The following is a 22,942-nucleotide window of genomic DNA, read 5'->3' as shown; positions in this document are numbered from 1 at the left end:
ACTGTTGGGGCGGACGGCCCACCTGGGGAAAACAACAGCACAGAGTCTGTCCCTGTGGCTCAGAAGGGTAGGGAAAAGAAGAAAGCTGCAGTAATAGGGGACTCTATAGTTAGAGGGTCAGACAGGCGATTCTGTGGATGCAGGAAAGAAACGCAGATGGTAGTTTGCCTCCTGGATACCTGGGTCTGGGATGTTTCTGATCACGTCCACGATATTCTGAAGTGGGAAGGCAAACAGCCAGAGGTTGTGGTACATATTGGTACCAACGACATAGGTAGGAAAAAGGAGAAGATCCTGAAAGCAGACTCCAGGGAGTTAGGAAGGAAGTTGAGAAACAGGACCTCAAAGGTAGTAATCTCGGGATTACTGTCTGTGCTACGCGACAGTGAGTATAGGAATAGAGTGAGGTGGAGGATAAATATGTGGCTGAGGGGTTGGAGCAGGGGGCAGGGATTCAGATTTCTGGATCATTAGGGCCTCTTTTGGGGCAGGTGTAACCTGTATAAAAAGGATGGGTTACACTTGAATCCGAGGGGGACCAATATCCTGGCAGGAAGGTTTGCTAAGGCTATCAGGGAGACTTTAAACTAGAATTGCTGGGGGGGTGGGAACTGAACTGAAGAGACAGAGGAAGGGACAGTTGGCTCACAAACAGAGGAAGCTTGGAGACAGTGCAAGAGGGAGGATAGGCAGGTGATAGAGAAGGGATATGCCTAGATCGATGGTTTGAGATGTGTCAAATTTTAATTCAAGGAGTATCATGAACAAAGCAGATGAGCTTAGAGCGTGGATCAGTACTTAGAGCTATAATGTTGTGGCCATTACAGAGACTTGGATGGTTCAGGGGCAGGAATGGTTACTTAGAGTGCCAGGATTTAGATGTTTCAGAAAGGACAGGGAGGAAGGCAAAAGAGGTGAGGGCATGACATTTCTGATCAGAAGTAGTGTCACGGCTGCAGAAAAGAAGGAAGTCATGGAAGGATTATCTACTGAGTCTCTATGGGTGAAAACTAGAAACAGGAAGGGGTCAATAACTCTACTGGGTGTTTTTTATAGACTGCCCAGTAGTAACAGGGACATCGAGGAGCAGATAGGGAGACGAATTCAGGAAAGATGTAATAATAACAGGGTTGTTGTGGTGGGAGATTGTAATTTCCCAAATATTGATTGGCATCTCCCTAGAGTGAGGGTTTTAGATGGGATGGAGTTTGTTAGGTGTGTTCGGGAAATGTTCCTGACACAATACATAGATAAGCTTTGTTGTTGTTGTTGTTGTTCATCCTTCGTAGTCGAAGGTGACCATGGCTTCAAAGTCAAATGGGAGATTGGTGGCTGTGGGTCCGGAGGTGACTGATGAGGCCAATCCGGGCCCTGAAGGCTCGCCCACATGTGGGACACAAGTGGGTGGGTGCTGTTGTGGCAGTGGATGCTGCTCGGGCCTTGCGCACAGCACGCTTTCATTGCGCCTCGATGATGCGCCTGACTTCAGCTGCACGGGCTCCTGTGGTGATCTTGCTGCGCCAAGCTGGACGGTCGAGGGCAAGCGTCTCCCACGTGTTGATATCGACACCCAGGCCTTTGAGGGACGCTTTGAGCCAGTCTTTGTAACGTTTCTCCTGCCCCCCGACTGAGCGCTTGCCCTGACACAGTTCTCCGTATAGCAGCTGCTTAGGCAATCAGCTATCTGGCATTCTGACCACATGTCCAGCCCACCCGGCTTGGGCTTTCAGCAGGAGGGTGTAGACGCTGTAGAGCCCAGCTCGTTCCAGGATTTCCGTGTCGGGGACTTTGTCCTGCCACCTGATGTGGAGGAGTCTGTGGAGACAGCTCAGGTGAAAGTGGTTGAGCTGTTTGGCGAATCTGCTGTAGACAGTCCAGGTCTCGGTGGCGTAAAGGAGGGTGGTAAGGACCACTGCACAGTAGACCTTCAGCTTGGTGGTAAGGCTGAGTCCCCTCCGCTCCCAGACGTTCTCACGGAGTCTCCCAAAGGCGGCGCTGGCTTCGGCAATCCTGTTGTTGACCTCAGTGTCGTATGTTCACTGCGCGAGAGAGTATGCTGCCCAGGTAGGTGAAGTTGTCGGCTGCCTGGAGGTTCTGGCCCTTCACCGTGATGCGCGGCTCCTGGTATGGCTTTCCTGGGGCAGGCTGGTACATAACTTTGGTCTTTTTGGTGCTGATAGTGAGACTGAAGTTGTCGCAGGCTTGTGAGAAGCAGTCCATTTCACGCTGCATCTCCTGCTCTGTGCTGGCATTGAGTGCGCAGTCATCAGCAAACAACAAGTCTCTGATGACAGTCTCTTGCACCTTTGTAACTGCCTGCAGGCGCCTAAGGTTGAACAACCTGCCGTCAGTCCTGTACCTGACATGGATTCCTTCTTCGTAGTTACAGAAGGCATCTGTCAGCATGGCAGGGAATACCATACTGAACAGAGTCAGGGCAAGAACGCAGCCTTGTCTGACGCCATTTCTCACTGGGAAGGCCTCCGACTCGTCGCCGTCATCCAGAACTTTCACCATCATACCATCGTGGAACTGCCGGACGATTGTGATGAACTTGCTGGGGCAGCCAAACTTCTCCATGATCTTCCAAAAGCCTTCTCTGCTGACCATATCGAAAGCCTTGGTTAGATCGACAAGGGTCATGAAGAGGTCGCTGTGTTGCTCCTGGCATTTTTCCTGGAGTTGGCGCGCAGCAAAAATCATGTCCGCGGTCCCACGTTCAGCACAGAAGCCGCACTGGCTTTCTGGGAGCAGACCTTGCTCAAGATGTTGGAGAAGGCGGTTGAGCAGGACACGGGCCAGAATCTTCCCCGCAATGGACAAGAGGGAGATGCCTCGGTGGTTGTCGCAAGACTGGAGGTTACCTTTCCTCTTGTAGATGTGGACTATGCTGGCATCTTTCAGCTGTTGCGGGACCTGTCCCTTTTTGCACATGGACTGGAAGAGTACAGTCAGCTTTTGCATCATGACAGGGCCTCCTGCTTTGTATATCTCAGCAGGGATTGCATTGGGTCCTGGTGCTTTGCCACAGGAGAGTTGCTTCACTGCCTTCCTGACTTCATCCACTGTGGGGAGGGTGTCGAGGTTCTTGTTGATCTCTACCTGGGGCAGGCGGGCAATGGCCTCGTCGTTGATGTCGGCAGGGCGGTTAAGGACGTTGTTAAAGTGCTCAGCCCACCGATCCAGAATCTCCTTCTTCTCTGTCAGCAGCTGCGTCTCATCTGCGTTGAGGAGGGGTGAGGAGCCAGAGGACTGGGGTCCGTATACAGCCTTAAGCGCATCATAGAAGCGCTTTATGTCGTGGCTGTCTGCATAGCCCTGGATTTCATCGGCCTTCTTGCTGAACCAGCTGTCCTGCATCTCGCAAAGTTTTTTCTGCACCTTTCTTCTTGCATTGGCTAGCGACGTGGGGTCATTCTGATGCGCTCTGTAATGTTGATGTTTCTCCGTTAGTAGTGCCTGTATTTCCTCATCATTCTCATCGAACCAGTCTTGGTTTCTTCGGGTTGCTGGTCCAAGATAAGCCTACAAGAGGAGAGGCTGTACTTGATCTGGTATTGGGAAATTAACCTGGTCAAGTGTCAGGTCTTTCAGTGGGAGAGCATTTTGGAGATAGTGATCACAATTCTATCTCCTTTACCACAGCATTGGAGAGGGATAGGAACAGACAAGTTAGGAAAGCATTTCATTGGAGTAAGGAGAAATATGAAGCTATCAGGCAGGAACTTGGAAGCATAAACTGGGAACAGATGTTCTCAGGGAAATGTACAGAAGAAATGTGGCAAATGTTCAGGGGATACTTTCATGACGTTCTGCATAGGTATGTTCCAATGAGATGGAAAGGATGGTAGAGTATAGAAACTGTGGTATAGAAAGGCTGTTGAAAATCTGGTAAAGAAGAAAAGAAGAGCTTACGAAAGGTTCAAAAAACTAGGTAATGATAGAGACCTAGAAAATTATAAGGCTAGCAGGAAGGAGCTTAAGAATGAATTTAAGAGAGCCAGAAGGGGCCATGAGAAGGCCTTTGCAAGCAGGTTAAAGAAAACCCCAAGGCATTCTACAAGTATGTGAAGAGCAAGAGGATAAGACATGAGAGAATAAGACCAATCAAGTGTGATAGTGGGAAAGTGTGTATGGAACTGGAGGAGATAGCAGATGCACTTAATGAATGTTTTGCTTTGGTATTCACTATGGAAAAGGATCTTGTCGATTGCAGGGATGACTTACAGCAGACTGAAAAGCTTGAACATATAGACATCAAGAAAGAGGATGTGCTGGAGCTTTTGGAAAGCATGAAGTTGAATAAGTCTCTAGGACCGGGCGAGATGTACCCTAGGCCACTGAGGGAGGCAAGGGAGGAGATTGCTGAGCCTCTGGTAATGATCTTTGCATCATCAATAAGGACAGGAGAGGTTCCAGAGGATTGATTGGTTGCAAATGTGATTCCCCTGTTCAAGAAAGGGAGTAGAGATAGTCCAGTAAATTATATACCAATGAGTCTTACTTCCGTGGTTGGTAAGTTGATAGAGAAGCTCCAGAGAAGGAGGATTAATAAACATTTGGAGAGGCATAATTTGACCAGGAGTAGTCAACATGGCTTTGTCAAAGGCAGGTCGTGCTTTACGAGCCTGATTGAATTTTTTGAGGATGTGACTAAACTTGTTGATAAAGATAGAGCAGTAGATATAGCATATATGAATTTCAGCAAGGCATTTGATAAGGTACCCCATGCAAGGCTTATTGAGAAAGCAAAGAGGCATGAAATCCAAGGTGGATCCAGAACTGGCTTGCTCACAGAAGGCAAAGAATGGCTGTAGATGGGTCATATTCTGCATGGAGGCTGGTGACCAGTGGTGTGCCTCAGGGATCTGTTCTGAGACCCCTTCTCTTTGTGATTTTTATAAATGACCTGGATGAGGATGTGGAGAGATGGATTAGTAAATTTACTGATGACACAAAGGTTGGGGATGTTGTGGATATTGTGGAGGGCTGTCAGAGGTTACAGCGGGACATTAATAGGATGCAAAACTGGGCTGAGAAGTGGCAGATAGAGTTCAACCCAGATAAGTGTGAGGTGGTTCATATTGGTAGGTCAAATATGATGACAGAATATAGTATTAATGGTAAGGCTCTTGGCAGTGTGAAGGATCAGAGGGATCTTGGGGTCTGAGTCCATAGGACACTCAAAGCTGCTGTGCAGATTGACTGTGTGGTTAAGAAGGCATACGATGCATTGGCCTGCATCAACTGTAAGATTGAGTTTAAGAGCTGAGATCTAATGTTACAGCTATATAGGACCCTGGTCAAACCCCACTTGGAGTACTGTGCTCAGTTCTGGTCACCTCACTACAGGAAGGATGCAGAAACCATAGAAGGGTGCAGAGGAGATTTACGAGGATGTTGCCTGGATTTGGGAGCATGCATTATGAGAATAGGTTGAGTGAACTCAGCTTTTTCTTCTTGGAGCGGCAGAGGATGAGAAGTGACCTGACAGAGGTGTACAAGATGATGAGAGACATTCATTGCGTGAATAGTCAGAGGCTTTTTCCCAGGGCTGAAATGGCTAACATAAGAGGTCACAGTTTTAAGGTACTTGGAAGTAGGTACAGAGGAAATGTCAGGGGTAAGCTTTTTACACAGAGTGGTGAGTGTGTGGAATGAGGTGCCGGCGACGATGGTGGAGGTGGATACGATAGGGTCTTTTAAGAGACTCCTGGATAGGTACATGGAGCTCAGAAAAATAGAGGGCTATGGTTAACCCTAGGTAATTTCTAACGTAAGTACATGTTCTGCACAGCTTTGTGGGCCGAAGGGCCTGTATTGCGCTGTGGGTTTTCTATGTCTGTGTTTCTAATTTGGGATTGAACCTGTATAACCAGTTATGTGAGTGAGGTAGGTGAAAGGACTTGTTTTGCTGCTGTTGTTTTGTTGCTGTTGTTCTGCTGTTATTATTGTTGTTGTTATTGTTGCTTATATTGTTTTGCCGAGCATTGTGGGCTTGATATGTTGGCACTGGACTGTGTGATGATATTTGCAGGCTGCTCACAGCACATCCCTGGCTGTTTTGGTCATTGACACAAACAACACATTTCATTGTGTGATAAATAACCAAATCTGAATCTGAATCTGAATTTAAATCTAAACATGAGTCGAATTCCAAATCTGAATTTGAATCCTGATCTAAATCTGAATTTGGCATGGGGAGACAGCAGCACCATTGGCTGCAGCAAACATGTCACTGAGCAGTTGTTCCTGGTATAGCACTCCATTTTACGTAACTCTGCTTCTGAATCAGCTTCTCATTAAGTCACTGTGGATGAAAATCCCATAAATACATTTGTAATATCCAAGCTTACAGTGCATGACCTGGGCTCCACTGTGCTCCATACCCACTACACACGTGGAAAATCACTCAATGGCATACAACTCGCATTACATGTCAGATTGTCATTTTCCTGAATGGCATGGTACACAGAAATACAGTGCAAACCTATTGGTAGGCAATAGAAAACATGCTACTTAATCCAAACGGGGTCATTGGTTCCGGCTTCGACTGTGGCTCAATTTGAAAATAATTTCATTAATCTGTGGTTTCTCTTCATCTTTTCTCTGTGCTGTGTCCAGTCCTACAACTTTCCAAGATAGAACATAGAAATATAGAACATTACAGCACAGTACTACTCTTTGGTCCACAATATTGTGCTGATATTTAACCTATTCTGAGAATAGTCTAAAACTTTCCACCTCTGTAGCCATCCATTTTTTAATCATCCAAGTGCCTATCTACGAATTTCTTAAATGTCTGAATATATCTGGCTTTACTGTCACCCCTGGCAGGGCATTCCACACATCCACCACTCTCTATGTAAAGTACTTATCTTTGACATACCCCTGTACCTCCAATCACCTTAAAACTTATGCCCATTATTAGTCATTTCCGCCCTGAGAAAAAGTCTCTGGCTATCCACTCTATCCACGTCTCTTATCATCTTGTTCACCTCTATCATGTCACCGTTCATTCTGCTTAAATCCAAAGAGAATAGCCCTAGTTTGTTCTACCTATCCTCATAAGACATGCCATCTAGTCCAGGGACTATCTCATCCTGATAAATCCCCTCAGCACCTTCTCTGAAACTCCTATGTACATTGAGGTGACCAGAACTACTCTAACTGTGACTTAACCAGGATTTTGTAGAGCTGAAAAACTACCTTGTGGCTCTTGAATTCATTCTCTCAAGGTATCTGCAAAGCCTTGAGCAGTTAGACCATAAGACTATAAGATATAGGAACAGAAGTAGACCATTTGGCCAATTGAGTCTGCTCCGCCATCCAATCATGAGCTGATCCAATTCTTCCAGTCATCCCCACTCCCCTGCCTTCTCCCTATGCCCTTTGATGCCCTGGCTAATCAAGAACCTATCTATCTCTGCCTTAAATACGCCCGATGACTTGGCCTCCACAGCCGCTCAAACTCCAGCAGTTTGGTTCTTTGTTTCACAATGTTCCCCATAGTTGCCTTGGGACATTTTCCTGTATTAATATACTATTTTAAAAAAAGCTGGCATTCTGTTGGTATGTAAAATGAATGAATTCTCAACAGCTTTTCTGAAATCAGTTCTTATGGTTGAAAACACTTCTCATAAAATCTTGTGCGGAAATCCATAGCAAGGAGGGTTAGTTCCTTGCACCGGTAATTCATAAATGGAATCACACCAAGAGAAGGCCCAATTGTTTCCTTCAAAGAGGCAAAAATATGGTCCTCGGGACAGCTATGTTGGTCGAAGCCTGACAATGATGTCAGTTGGCTTGATGCAGAGAGATTACTACCATCAGGGAGGAGGTACAGGAACCTGAAAGCACATGCTCCATATTTTAGCAACAGCTTCTTCCATTCTGCCATCAGATTCCTTAAAGGACGATGAAACAACCCATGAACACTACCTCATTATTTTAGTTTGCTGAGGTCATTTACTGTGTTCGGTGCTCCCGGTGTGGTCTCCTGTATATTGGTGAGACCCGACATAGATTGGGAGACTGCTTCGCCGTGCATCTACGGTCTGTCCGCCAGAACAAGTGGGATCTCCTAGTGGCTGCCCATTTTAATTCCACTTCCCATTCCCATTCCAATATGTCCGTCTATGGCCTCCTCTGCTGTTGCGATAAGGCCACACTTAGGTTGAAGGAACAACACCTTATATTCTGCCTGGGTAGCCTCCAATCTGTTGGTATGAACATCGATTTCTCAAACTTCTGGCAATACTTCCTAACCCTCCTCCCCTACTTTACCCATCCCCTTTTCCCTCTCTCACCTCATCTCCTTGCCTGCCCTCCCCTCCCTCTGGTGCTCCTTCCCCCTTTTTCTTTCTTCATTGACCTTGTGTCTCTTTCACCAATCAAATTCCCAGCTCTTTACTTCATTCCTTCCCCTTCCAGGTTTCACCTATCATCTGGTGGTTCGCTCTCTCTTCCCCCCTCCTTTTAAGATCTGTATACTCCTCAGCTTTTTTCTCCAGACCTGCTGAATGGTTTTGGCCAGAAACATTAACTATACTCTTTTCCATAGATGCTGCCTGGCTGCTGAGTTCCTCCAGCATTTTGTGTGTGTTGCTCATTACTTTTGTTCTCTTTTTAAAATATATATATTTCTTGTTATATGTTGCACTGTACTGCTGTCGCTAAACAGTTAAATTCACAACATATATCAGTGATAATAAACCTGATGCTGATTGAGATTCCAATGTAGAAAAGCAGGCAGATGAATCTCAAGCTGTTCTGTAGTGTTGAGCAGTTCACAACCAATATTACAGTTCACCCCTTTACGTGGAATAGATGAGACCACTTCAGTGATCATGGGCGTGTTGGCAATTCCTTTTCACATCCCAGATACTTTTTAATTTTAGTTTATTTAGAAATACACACAGTAACAGGCTTTTGGACCAATGAGTCTGCATCGCCCAATTACACCCATGTGACCTATTAACCTATGACCCTGCATGTGAGAGGAAACGAGAGCACCTGGAGGAAGCACACATGGTCACAGGGAGAACATACAAACTCCTTACAGATGGCGGCAGGAGCTGAGCGCTGATTGCTGGTGCTGCATGCGTTACACTAACTGCTATATTACTGTGTCACCCATGCAAGTGACGAAGGAGCAATAATAATTAACCAGAAGATTAAATCCAGTTATTCATTATAACAGTTTATAAAATTATACTTCTTTTATACAGAATTCTAAACTGTAGATATTTGGATCCAAATGGCAGAATATATTTAAAACTAGATAAAATGGGCACTAGGTACCTTTTGAACAGACAAAGCATATTGGTCATTGTGAACCGGTTATTAAGTATATAATTACAGCCAGTTCTCAAGACACGATTATACAATGCAGTTTATTAAGAGCAATTGATTTAGTCATTAACAGTTACCTTAATTATTCTAACATCTTTGAGAAACTCATGCTTGAGCAGTTCTGCGTAAAATATATTCTGGCCAGCTGCCTCACAGGGCTTTCCTGCCTTCTACCGATAGAAATGTATAAGACAGCTCATGTTTGTGGTTTCTCTATTTAAAGGATCCCAGGTGATATTTATTTCCTTCATGCAGAGTTTCATTAACCACTGATTTCATATCTCATGGGCATTCATAAAGATAGAATCTAGTTATAAACAAGTAAAATGGAAGGCAGAAACATGTCCAAGTTATATATGGAGTTTCCTTAGCGTAACTTAAAAATAGTGTTTCCACCCACTAACTCCCAAGACTATACATTCTAAGTTAATAAAAATCTTATACCTCATACATTGTAAGACAACCTCTTCCGCTCATTCAATTACATCTTATTCAAGATACTCCCAAGCACTTCCCATTGTTTCCCTTGTATGGATAAATGTCACTCACCTCAACTCTGAACTGATTCCACACCTATGGACTCACTTTCTCAGTGAAACCCTGCTGGGTTCCTTGGTTGTGTAAGTCCCAGGAAGACAGACTCCAGTCCCGCCAAACATAGAACATAGAACATACAATAGTACAGCACAGTACAGGACCTTCGGCCCACAATTTTGTGCCGACCCTCAAACCCTGCCTCCCATATAAGCCCCCACCTTAAATTCCTCCATATACCTGTCCAGTAGTCTCTTAAACTTCACTAGAGTATCTGCCTCCACCACTGACTCAGGCTGTGCATTCCACGCACCAACCACTCTCTGAGTAAAAAACCTTCCTCTAATATCCCCCTTGAACTTCCCACCCCTTACGTTAAAGCCATGTCCTCTTGTTTTTGGCTTCCTTGTATGCCCTCTCCTTTGCTTTAACTTTGGCTTTGAGTTCTCTGGTCAACCACGGTTGCATCCTTTTTCCACTCGAAAATTTCTTCTTTTTTGGAATATACCTGTCTTGCACCTTCCTCATTTCTCACATACACTCCAGCCACTGCTGCTCTGCTGTCTTTCCCGCCAATGTCCCCTTCCAGTCAACTTTGGCCAGTTCCTCTCTCATGCCACTGTAATTTCCTTTACTTCACTGAAATACCAACACATCAGGTTTTGGCTTCTCTTTTTCAAATTTCACAGTGAACTCAATCATGTTATGATCACTGCCTCCTAAGGGTTCCTTCACCTCAATCTCTCTAACCACCTCTGGTTCATTACACAATACCCAGTCCAGTACAGCCGATCCCCTAGTGGGCTCAACAACAAGCTGTTCTAAAAAGCCATCTCGCAGACATGCTACAAATTCTCTCTCTTGAGATCCAGTGCCGACCTGATTTTCCCAATCCACTCGCATGTTAAAATCCCCCACAATTATCATAACACTGCCCTTCTGACAAGCCTTTTCTATTTCCTGTTGTAATTTGTAGTCCACTTCCCTGCAGCTGTTTGGAGGCCTATAAATAACTGCTATCAGGGTCCTTTTACCCCTGCTATTTCTTAGCTCGACCCATAAAGATTCTGCACCTTCCGATCCTATATCACCTCTTTCTAAAATGATTTAATATAATTTCTTACCAATAAAGCCACGCCTCCCCCTCTGCCTACCTTCGTATCCTTCCGATACACTGTGTATCCTTGGACGTTCAGCTCCCAGAGACATGCATCCTTTAGCCAGGTCTCAGTGATGGCCACAATATCATACCTGCCAATCTGTAGCAGTACGACAAGATTATCCACCTTATTCCTTATGCTGCGTGCATTTAAGTACAACACCTTAAGACAGTATTTGATACTTTTCACTTTGATTTCACTGCAACTTTATTGCACTGCAACTCATTCCAATGGCTACAAATTTGCCCCATCACCTGCCTGTCTTTCCTGACATCTTTATTGCTCACTATCTTAGATTTATTTCTGCATTCCCCTTCCTCCGCTCTATCATTCCAGTTCCCATCCTCCTGCCAAATTAGTTCAAACCCTCCCTAACAGCTCTATTAAACTTTCCTGCCAGGATATTGGTCCCCTTCGTGTTCAGGTGTAAACTGTCCTTTTTGAACAGGTCATACTTCCCCCAGAAGAGATCCCAATTATCCAAGAATCTGAAGCCCTGCCCCCTACACCAGTCTCTCAGCCACGCATTCATCTGCCTGATCCTACTATTCTTGCCCTCGCTAGCACATGGCACAGGTAGCAATCCCGAGATTACTACCCTGGAGGTCCTGCTTCTTAGCTTCCTTCCTAAGTCCTGGAAATCTCTCTTCAGGACCTCCTCCTTTGTCATATCGATGTCATTGGTACCAACATGTACCAAGGCAACTGGCTGCTCACCACATTCCTCTGATACTTCTCAGGCAGAGCCCACTGGAAACACCAAGGCTGGTTGGGAGGCGACGTGACCTGGTATAGGATCTGGTTCCTCAACTCTAATCCGGGCCACTCTCTCAGTAGTAGGGACACCATATCACAGAGTATTTCATCTTGTCTGCTTGGGCCATGTCCCCCTTCGCAAATGCTGACCAAACAGTAGAAATGCATGGGTCATCTATCTGAGTGCCTGCCACTTCCCCAGGACTCAATTCTGGTGACTGCTTTATCTTCAGAGCAGTCAGGTTGCAGTAAGCTTGTGCTGGCTCCATCAGAGGTTTCCAAATGATCTACCACTCGATCCTGCCCTTGCCTTTCCTCTGACTTCCCCACGATGGAAAACTGGAACATGGCTTTGACTCCAGGGGCAGGAATGCTTTCCCACTGTCCGTCCCTGTCCAGTCCTTCATGTGCACGTTGGGACAAAGCATCAGCATCAATATTCCTACTTCCCAACCGGTACTTCAGGCTGTAATCATAGGCAGACAACGCCGCTGACCCACGATGGCCTGTGGCATCCAATTTCGCCAAGGTCAAGATGTAAGCTAATGGGTTGTTTTCCGTCCCCACCTCAAACTTAGCACCATATAGGTGGTCACTTAGCTTACCCACCACAACCCAATTCAATGCCAAGAACTCCAGTTTGGGCATGGGGTAGTTTCACTTGGAGGATGACAGATTCTGTCTGACAAACACAACAGGTCTCAACCCTGTGCCCTGATCCTGATACAGAACACCCCCTCAGACCTCTCTGCTGGCATCTGTATGCGATACATACGGCAATCATGGGTCTGTAAAAGCCAGCACAGGCGCGTTCGTCAGCAGCTCCTTCAGCAACTGAAAGTCCGCTTCACATTTCACATCCCATCTTGGTCCAAAAGGCTCTGAAGGACTCAGATAATCTTTACCATCTTCTCCTTTTGTCCTCATCCCTTTCTTCCCCAATGGAGGGTAATTGCACAGAACCTGATTTAAAGTGTGACTCACTTTAGAGTAGTCCTTCATGATCCTCTGATAGTACCCACAGAACCCAGGGAATGAACACAAAGCACTCACACTCTGGGACCTTGACCATGTGATCACCGCCTCTATCTTAAATGGATCTGTAGCTACTCAGTCTTATGACACTATGTGCCCAACGTAATGACAGGCGTCTTGCAGAAGTGACACTTGTCCAGGGTAAGTTTTAACCCTTCAGCTTTCAGGCAGCTCAGCGCATTTGGTAACCTCGCTTCATGTGTTCCTCCAAGGTGGACCCAAAAACTATGAGATCATCCAAGTACACCAATAACTCAAGCAAGTTCATATCCCCCACCATTTTCTCCATGACACACTAGAAAGTACCAGGGATATCTATGGCCAACATTTGTGGCCTGCCCACAGTGCATCTATGAGCGTGTTGGTTGTTAATGTTATCGACGCATTTCACTCTATGATTCGATGTAAGACCAGGAGACATAGAAGCAGGATCAGGCCATTCAGCCCACTGAGTCCGCTCTGCCAGTCCATCATGACTGATTTATCATCCCTCTCAATCCCATTCTCCTGCCTTCTGCCTGTAACCTATGATGCCCTTACTAATAAAGAACCTATCAAACTCTGCTTTATATATACAAAATAACTTTGCCTCCCCAGCCATCTGTGGCAACTGATTCCACTGATTGACCATCCTCTGGCTAAAGAAATTCCTCTCACCTCTGTTCTGAAAGGATGTCTTTCTATTTTTGAGGCTGTGCTCTCTGGTCCTAGACTTTCTCTGTAGGTGATAACCTTTGTGGTCACATGGCCAAGTGGTTAAGGCATTCGACTAGTGATCTGAAGGTCGTGAGTTCGAGCACCAGCCGAGGCAGCGTGTTGTGTCCTTGAGCAAGGCACTTAATGACACAGTGCTCTGCGCTGACACTGGTGCCAAGCTGCATGGGTCCTAATGCCCTTCCCTTGGACAACATCGGTGTCATGGAGAGGGGAGACTTGCAGCATGGGCAACTGCCAGTCTTCCATACAACCTTGCCCAGGTCTGCACCCTGGAGAGTGAAGACTTTCCAGGCACAGATCCATGGTCTCACGAGACTAACGGATAACACCTGAGGGAGACCAGTTTACAGTGAATGGTGCGAAAATCAAAAAAAAATCCAGTGAGCGGCAGTTCTGTGGGTGAAAGTGCCCTGTTAATGAGGGAGGTCAGAGGAGAATGGCCAGACTAGTTCAAGCTGACAAGGAGATAACAGTAACTCAAACAACAGTGGTGCAACAGAAGAGCTTCTCTGAACGCACCACATGTCAAATCTTGAAGTGGGTAGGCTACATCAGCAAAAACCCATGAATGTACTGTGGGCCACTTAATAAAGTGGCCATTGAGTTTATATTGCTTTCAGTTGGATCTCGCTGTACACAAACTAGTATCCTATAACATCAAAGCGACCACACTTTAGCAGTACAATGCGGAATGTATCAAGATGAGTCACAAATAGCATTTTCTTGCTCCATTTGTAGATCATAGTGTAAAACCTGGGCAGAAGACTTCCAGTCTAAATGGAAAACTGTCTAATATTCCATAACAGGGAGGGTCACACATAGTGATTTCCAGCCAGCAGTGATATCATTTTAATACACAGCTGTCGAAACTAGCCCACAACTGAGACGTCACACTTCCCAAAATGCAAAACACAAAGAGAGGGCAATGCTAGGGCAATGCTTGGGCAACTATACTTGGGAGGCTTGGTTGTTTTGTGAACACATTGTGCTGATTTTTAAATAGTAATGAGAAGACCTGTTCCCCTTTAAAAGGGAAGTGTGATTTTTTTTTGATTTTCGCACCATTCACTGTAAACTGGTCTCCCTCAGGTGTTATCCGTTAGTCTCGCGAGACCATGGATCTGTGCCTGGAAAGTCTTCACTCTCCAGGGTGCAGGCCTGGGCAAGGTTGTATGGAAGACTGGCAGTTGCCCATGCTGTAAGTCTTTTGGAAACTGAAGAAGATAGCCAGAATAACTCATACTGATATGACAATTGTTTCCTCAGAAAGGGGAAGGCCACCAAAGGGCAGGGGTGGGGGGTAGGAGAGGGGAAAGTAGCATTAGTTAATATTAGAATCCTCCTGTGAGTACTGAGTGGGAAGTAGAATTTGCAAAGGAGTTTCTTCATTGACAGAGATCTTTCATGGATGAAGAATCCAACGTAGATAAGAAGGGACAGACACAAAATGCTGAAGGAATTCAACAGGTCAGGCTTCATCTATGGAGGGAAATAAATGACTGACATTTCAGGCTGAGATCCTTGATCAGGGCCACAGTGGAAGGGGAAAGAAGCCGGAATAAGAAGGTGGGTGGGGGAGGGAAAAGGAGGTGATAGATGAAGGAGAAGGTAGTTTGGTGCGGTATGGGGGGGATGAAGGGAGAAGCTGAAAGTGAAAGCTGAAAAATATAATGAGCTGAAGAAGGAATCTGATGGGAGAGGAGTGTGAACCATGGGAGAAAGAGCATCAGAGGGAGGTGATGGGCAGGAGAGGAGGAAAAGGGGTAAGAGGAGAGCCAGAATGACCAATTGAAAAGGGGAGAGGGAGAAATTAACAAAGTTAGTGCAATCAGACAGGTTAAAGGCAAACTAGATAGATTATGAGGGGCTGCTTCTCCAACCTGAGAGTGACATGCATTGTGTTTATGTAGATAAGGGTGACCATTAGTGGCTCAGTGAGGCAACTGGTATAAGGGATATCCTGTCCATAAAGGACATTCTGTCCTGGGGAAGAGGTGTTGAGTAGTCTTTCTGAGAGTACTGAAGAGGACAGGTAATACTTTGAATCCAAGTTTCCTTTTGACCAGGCTAATGTTTTCCTTGAAGACACAGAGGGCTCTTAAAACCATTATTATTCTAAAAAGAACACTTTAACTTTGTAACATTAACTTGATAACAGCAACTTTCAAATTTTGTGAATTTCCTCCTGAAATGTCTCTATTACGTTACTTCTCACTTCTCCATGAAATGGCATCCTGAAACTTGCTGAAGTTCACTCACTGGCCACTAGTGGAACCTGTGTGGTTTTCTGCTGCTGTAGCCCATCCACTTCAAGATTTGAAGTGTTGAGTGTTCAGAGATGCTCTTCTGCACAGTACTGTTGTAACATGTGGTTATTTGAGTTTCTGTCACCTTCCTTGAACCAGTCCGGCTATTATTCTCCTCTGACCTTTCTCATTAACAAGGCATTTTCACCCACAGAACTGCTGCTCAGTGGTGGTTTCTTTTGTTTTTCACATCACAGAAAGAAAGAAAACCTACAGCACAATACAGGTCCTTCGGCCCACAAAGCTGTGCCGAACATGCTCTTACCTTAGATATTACCTAGGGTTATCCATAGCCCTCTATTTTTCGAAGTTCCAAGTACCTATCCAGGAGTCTGTTAAAAGACACTTTTGTATCGTCCATCAATCCACCATCGTCGCCGGCAGCCCATTCCACACTATCACCACTCTCTGCGTAAAAAAACTTACCCCGACATCCCCTCTGTACCTACTTCCAAGTACCTTAAAACTGTGCCCTCTTGTCTTACTATTAATACTATATTCTGCCATCAGCTGGAGTTTAACCCAGATAAGTGTGAGGTGGTTCATTTTGGTAGGTCAAATATGATGGCAGAATATAGTACTAATGGTAAGACTCTTGGCAGTGTGGAGGATCAGAGGGATCTTGGGGTCTGAGTCCATAGGACACTCAAAGCAGCTGCGCAGGTTGACTCTGTGGTTAAGAAGGCATACGGTGCATTGGCCTTCATCAATTGTGGGATTGAGTTTTGGAGCCGAGAGGTAATGTTGCAGCTATATAGGACCCTGGTCAGACTCCACTTGGAGTACTGTGCTCAGTTCTGGTCACCTCACTACAGGAAGGACGTGAAAACCATAGAAAGGGTGTAGAGGAGATTTACAAGGATGTTGCCTGGATTGGGGAGCATGCCTTATGAGAATAGGATGAGTTTTCTCCTTGGAGCGATAGAGGATAAGAGGTGACCTGATACAGGTGTATAAGATGATGAGAGTCATTGATCGTGTGGATAGTCAGAGGCTTTTCCCCAGTGCTGAAATGGCTAGCATGAGAGGGCATAGTTTTAAGGTGCTTGGAAGTAGGTACAGAGGAGATGTCAGGGTTAAGTTTTTTATGCAGAGAGTGGCGAGCGCATGGAATGGGCTGCCGGCAACGCTGGTGGAGGCAGAAACGATCGGGTCTTTTAAGAGACTCCTGGATGGAATAATGGAGCTTAGAAAAATAGAGGGCTAAGGTAAGCCTAGGTAGTTCTTTGGTAGGGATATGTTTGGCACAGCTTTGTGGGCCGAAGGGCCTGTATTGTGCTGTAGGTTTTCTATGTTTCTATTTTTCTGTAATTGATCTTTCAAAATGAACCATGTCACACTTATCTGGGATGAACATCATCTGCCCAAATCACGTCATTTTCACACACACAGCCATTTTCTGTAAACTCTAGAGAATGTTATGCCTGAAGATCCTAGGAGATCAGTAGTTTCTGAGATACTCAAGCCACCCTCTCTGTCACCAACAATCATTCCACAAAGTCACTTGAATCACATTCCTTCCCCATTTTGATGTTTGGTCTGAACAACAACTGAATCTCTTGAGCATGTCTGCATGCCCTTATGCATTGAGCTACTGCTCATTGATTGGCTGCTTAGATATTTGTATTAATAAGCAGGTGTACAGGTGTACCTAATAAAGTTGATGATCAGAGAATATGTGAAATACAGTGAAAATTAAAGATTAAGGAGGAATGTGACAGTATGTGCTGGGGGATATGACAGAGTACAGAGGAGATTTACTAAAATGTTGCCTGGGTTTCATCTCTTAAGTTACAGAGGAAGGTTGAACAAGTTAGGTCTTTATTCTTTGGAGTGTAGAAGGTTGAAGGGGGACTTGATAGAGGTGTTTAAAATTATGAGGGGGATAGATAGAGTTGACTTGGATAGGCTTTTTCCATTGAGAGTGGGGGAGATTCAAACAAGAGGACATGAGTTGACAGTTAAAGAGCAAAAGTTTAGGGGTAACATGAGGGGGAACTTCTTTACTCAGGGAGTGGTAGCTGTGTGGAACGAGCTTCCAGCAGAAGTGGTTGAGGTAGGTTCAATGTTGTTGTTTAAAGTTAAATTGGATAGATATGTGAACAGGAAAGGAATGGAGGGTTATGGGCTGAGTTCAGGTCAGCGGGAGTAGGTGAGAGTAAGAGTTCAGTAGGGACTAGAAAGGCCGAGATGGCCTGTTTCCATGCTGTAATTGTTATATGGTTATATGGTTATATGTGACAATATTTCCTTCACAAGTCACTATGAATTAATCTTTCTTAAAAGGTGAGAAATATATCAGATCTCATTTCCAATACATACCATTCATAGTCTTATCTACCCCACAAGTGAGTTAACAAAAATGAAGGGAACTTTCCATTGTTTAATCAGGCATGAATGATTATTGGAGACCATTTACAGAATGTTGGCTTCAAGTCTTAAGGTAAAGGTTCCCAAAGTGGGAGATATCGCTCCCTTGGGGGTGGTGGGAGTTTCTAAGGGGGCGCTAAGTAAGAGAAGATGTGAAGGGAGAGACAGACAGACAGACAGAAGCCGAGCCAGGGGGGGATGAGCTAAGGTCTGTCATATCCCCCAGCACATATAGCATGCATGGTTTCCCCTACTCTTGCAGGATCCTGCTCTCTTAATGGACCCTGGGACTTTTCCTGGTCAAGCAACCTCTGTGAATCTATGGAATCCATTGCCAAGGACTGCTATGGAGGTCAAGTATATATTTAAAATGGAGGTTTATGGGTTCTTGATTATTAGGGTCATCAAAGGTTCTGGGGACAAGAAAATAGGGTTCAGGGGGATAGTAAATCAGTCATGATGGAATAGCAGAGCAGATTTGATTTGCCAAATGGACTAATTCTGCTCCTCTGTCTTATAAAGATAAAGGGGGTGGTGGCCGGACAGTCGATGGCGGGGTGAGGGGGCATCTAAGTGATTACATGCTTAATTTAAGAAGTTATTTATTATAATTATTTGATTCTGGGTGCCTCTTAATTGTTTACAATAATCTCATAATCACCTCATCTCTTGCAACTCCCGCCCCCCACTGTTCTCTTAGACTTTGCTCTAAGTATGTTATAGCTCTTGAAAAACAATATGACACTCTGCGTTTGAAATACCATGAGAAATCTGGACTGAAGAAATCATGTTATTTCTGGGCCCGGCCTCCGTATTATTGCCGTTCACCTCTGTAGTACAGTATTAGCCAGTACAATTCCTATACTCTAAACACACAATGACACAATTCTTGTGAATTAGGGTCTGGTGTAAAATAAGATATAGTACAGAATTTGCCCTTTGAAATGGTCTTTTTCCACATTTCTCTAGCCTACAGCCCAACCAAGATATACTTGATGTACCTTCGGACAAAGAGTCAGTTTTTGCCTGAGTTCTTATAACATCAAAACTTTCCCCTTTATTGATCACTGCACTTGAGGTTGGACTTAAACAGTAGGCAGTTAATCCATAATGAAAATGGCGGAAGCAGACCAAACGAAAGGGGGATGTAGACAGTATAATATGGAGAATCTGAAATGTAGATTTCTACCAGTGGCAAGCAACCAATACGTCTGTTTTGTGATTTTTTTGTTTCAGATGAGGCAATGAAACAGCAGGCTCCTTTAACATTTGAGAAATGGACAAAAAACTTAAAGCATGTTGTTAGCTTTTCATAACAAAACAGTAATGGTTCCTATGCTTCATACAACATTTCATAGCTCATTGCTAAATCTGGAAAGCTCAATACAATTGGGTAAGATCTGATTCTGACAGCAGTAAGGGAGATTCTGAGTATGGATTTGTATAAGTCACTAGATCAAATTATTAAAGCAACTTTGCTCAGCAACAACTCTGTTCAAAGATGGATAGATGAAATATCTGAGAATGTGGAAGACACGTTCCTGAACACACTTAGGGCAACAGAGTTTGCTCTGCAGTTGGAGAGTCAACTTTGCTAGGCAACAAATTTTTGCTTCTTGGGTATGTTATTTCTTAAAAGATAAAAGTATGGTTCAACAATTGCTATTTGCAAGAGGCCTAGAAGCAGGTACAAAGGGGGAGTCTATATTTTGGGGTCTTAAGTAACATTTTGCTCACTGACAGTCATCCTTGTGCAACAGATGGGACACCAACAATGACGGGACACCACTGCGGGGTTATTTTTTTTTAAAAAAGCTATACCTAATATATTTACCATTCACTGTGTAATTCACAGACAGCTTCTTGCAAAACGCTCAAGTGATCAGCTGCACAAACCACAGCAATAAATAAAATCAAGTCCCATGTTCTCAATTCTCAATTATTTTGAGAGCTTTGTATTGAGAATGATGAACAGTTTGAACTCTTACTGTTTCACACAGAAGTCAGATGGCTCTCAAAAGAAAACTGCTTGAGACATTTTAAGCACTTTTCAAAACTGTGATAAAATTAGTTGAAGACACATATGCTTCATTTAGTAATCAACTCAAGAATATTAAGTATGGTATTGTTTATTGAGTCCAACATCAAATTTAGAGGAGTGTGGTCTCAGTGCAGTTGCCCAACTTCTTTTGAAGAAAGGAAACAGATTTTAACACTGTTACTGATTTAACTGGAAGATATTTAATTGTTACTGGTCTGTTATGTGGTCAAAAGGTGGTTTTGGTGTGTGTTTATGCACCTAATATGAATAGTACTGAATTTTTGAAGAAGCTATTTTCTGTGCTGCCGAATTTGTATGAATATAAGTTGATTATGGGCAGTGACTTTATCTGTTGTCTCAACCTGTCAATTAATAGATCGTCCACCAATCCGTCGTTTCCTAATAAAGCTAAGACTTGTATTAATTCTTTTTTATTAGAATATAGTCTGGTGAATATTTGGAGATTTATGCATCCTAAAGATAGGGATTTTTTTCACATGTATATGTGAAAAAGATTCAAACTTTGTAAGTTTTATGAAAGAGTAAATTTCTCTATTTTTTGAATTAAATTCAACTGAGGGAATTTCAAATTTGGTTATTTGGGACACGGTGAAATCTTTTCTTAGGGGACAGATAATTTTATACTCAGTAGGTTTAAGAAGGAAAACTAAGGTGGAACTTTTAGTAATTACTAATAGGATTAAAGAAATAGACGAACTATATTCAGTAATGCCTAGTGAAGAACTCTATAAGAGTGGAACTCCAAACACAGCATGATTTGCTTTTGACTTTTCCCATTGAGCAGCAATTTCTTAAATCTAAAAGTTAATTTTATATACATGGGGACAGGTCAGGCAAATTATTGGCTGGTCAATTAAAAGCAACTATGGCTAGAAGACAGATCCTGAAAATACGAAGACCTGATAGAACTGAAACGGTACATCCTTATGAAATTAATAAGGTATTTATGGATTTCTACTCTAACCTTTATAAATCTGAATTTTCAGACAATATTACTTTTATGAGTAGATTTTTGCAAAAATTGAATATACCTAACATTTCCATTCAAGGTATGAATACATTAGATGCATCTATCAAACAGGAGGAAATAGCAAGGGCTATATCTTCTTCCCAACTGGGACCAGATGGATATATGGTGGAATTTTATAAGACTTTCACTGAAATACTTACACCTCATTTATGTCAAATTTTCACTGATTCTTTACCCTCTGGGAACCTCCGGAAAACTTTTTATGAAGCATCAATCTCATTAATTCCTAAAAAAGAAAAGGATTTATCTGAATGCACTTCCTGTAGACCAATCTCTTTACTGAATGTGGATTTTGAAATTCTTTCTAAGATTTTGGCTAGTAAACTTGGGAGTATTTTACCTAGTGTTATTTCCAATGATCAAACTGGATTTATTAAAAATAGGTATTCACATTTTAACATTCGAAGATTATTAAACATTATTCACTCCTCTCCATCTAAAAAATCTGAATATGTTGTCTCTCTTGATGCGGAGAAAGCTTTTGATAGGGTGGAGTGGTCTTACTTATTTGAGGTTTTGGAAAGATTTAATTTTGGTCGGGATTTATTTCCTGGATCAAGTTGATTTATCAAGCCCCTATGGCTGCAGTTATAACTAATAATCAAAAATCTTTAGATTATACTTTAGATTATACTGAGGTACTCGGCAGGGATATCCTCTTAGCCGTTTATTATTTAACTTGGCTTTAGAACCCTTGCTATTGCTCTTAGAGATTCCAATACCGTTCAGGGTATTAAGAGAGGGGACAAAGTACGCAAGGTTTCATTGTATGCAGATGACCTGTTAGTCTGTATTTCAGATCCTAGGAAATCTATTCCTTCTATGCTATCTGTATTTTCTGAATTCAATAGTTTTTCTGGATATAAATTAAATTTACATAAAAGTGAGTTATTTCCCATTAATAATCACTCAGATCAATATCATCAAGTACCTTTTAGTATTGCTAAAAATTACTTTACTTATCTTGGTATTAAAATTACTAAAAATTTTAAGGACCTGTATAAATATAATTTTCTCCCATTAAGTGATTATACCCAATTTTTAAATGGTCACCTATGACGTTACAATTAATAGGTCGAATTAATGCTATTAAAATAATAGTTCTACTGAAACTCTTACATGCATTTCAGGCATTTGTTCCTAAAACATTTTTCGATAGAATAGACTCTTGTCTTATATTTGTTATAATAAAAATCCTAGATTGAGTAAACCTTTATTGCAGAAATTAAAAAAAGATGGTGGTGTAGCGATGTGCTACACACAGTGCTAGAATAACCACACGGAGTCGGTGAGTTAGAGTTGCGATGAAAGAGATTTATTCAAACTTTGCGGCCCGCTTTAAAGCCTTCCCGTTCCCGCCCTCCCTGGGCGGGACTACTGTGGGGAATGCATATTCCCAGACCCTTTCTGCGCGCGGGATTTTCCCCCTGCTGGTGAAGATGGCTTGGCGCCCTTTTTGTTGCCGGCCCTCTGCCTGCGCGCGTTGTTTCGTGAGCCGGTTCGTGGGTGCCAGAACCGGCGATACCTCCCCCAATGTCCACAGTCTGGATCGGCCTCTGTTTGGGAGGTCTGCCCCTGCGCCGCGGTGCCTGAGCCTGGACCGGTTGCGCCGTCCACA

General features: G+C 43.6%; 1 protein-coding gene across 4 annotated transcripts in view; it reads left to right on the top strand.

Annotated features, from left to right (window-relative positions):
- Window positions 1-22,942, top strand: part of LOC134351287 (uncharacterized) — a 44,634-nt gene that overhangs the window by 13,968 nt on the left and 7,724 nt on the right. Inside the window, exon 2 of one of the 4 annotated variants that reach the window (XM_063057351.1) lies at window positions 18,495-18,584. The exons of the other annotated variants lie outside the window; for them this stretch is intronic. The gene's annotated coding sequence lies outside the window, so the exon portion shown is untranslated. The remainder of the gene's footprint in view (window positions 1-18,494; window positions 18,585-22,942) is intronic. 4 annotated transcript variants of the gene reach the window in all.

This window comes from Mobula hypostoma, chromosome 9 (genome assembly GCF_963921235.1).
Source record: "Mobula hypostoma chromosome 9, sMobHyp1.1, whole genome shotgun sequence".
Lineage (NCBI taxonomy): Eukaryota > Metazoa > Chordata > Chondrichthyes > Myliobatiformes > Myliobatidae > Mobula > Mobula hypostoma.
Note: the sequence above shows the minus strand (reverse complement) of the source record. Positions and strands in the feature narration are given on the sequence as shown.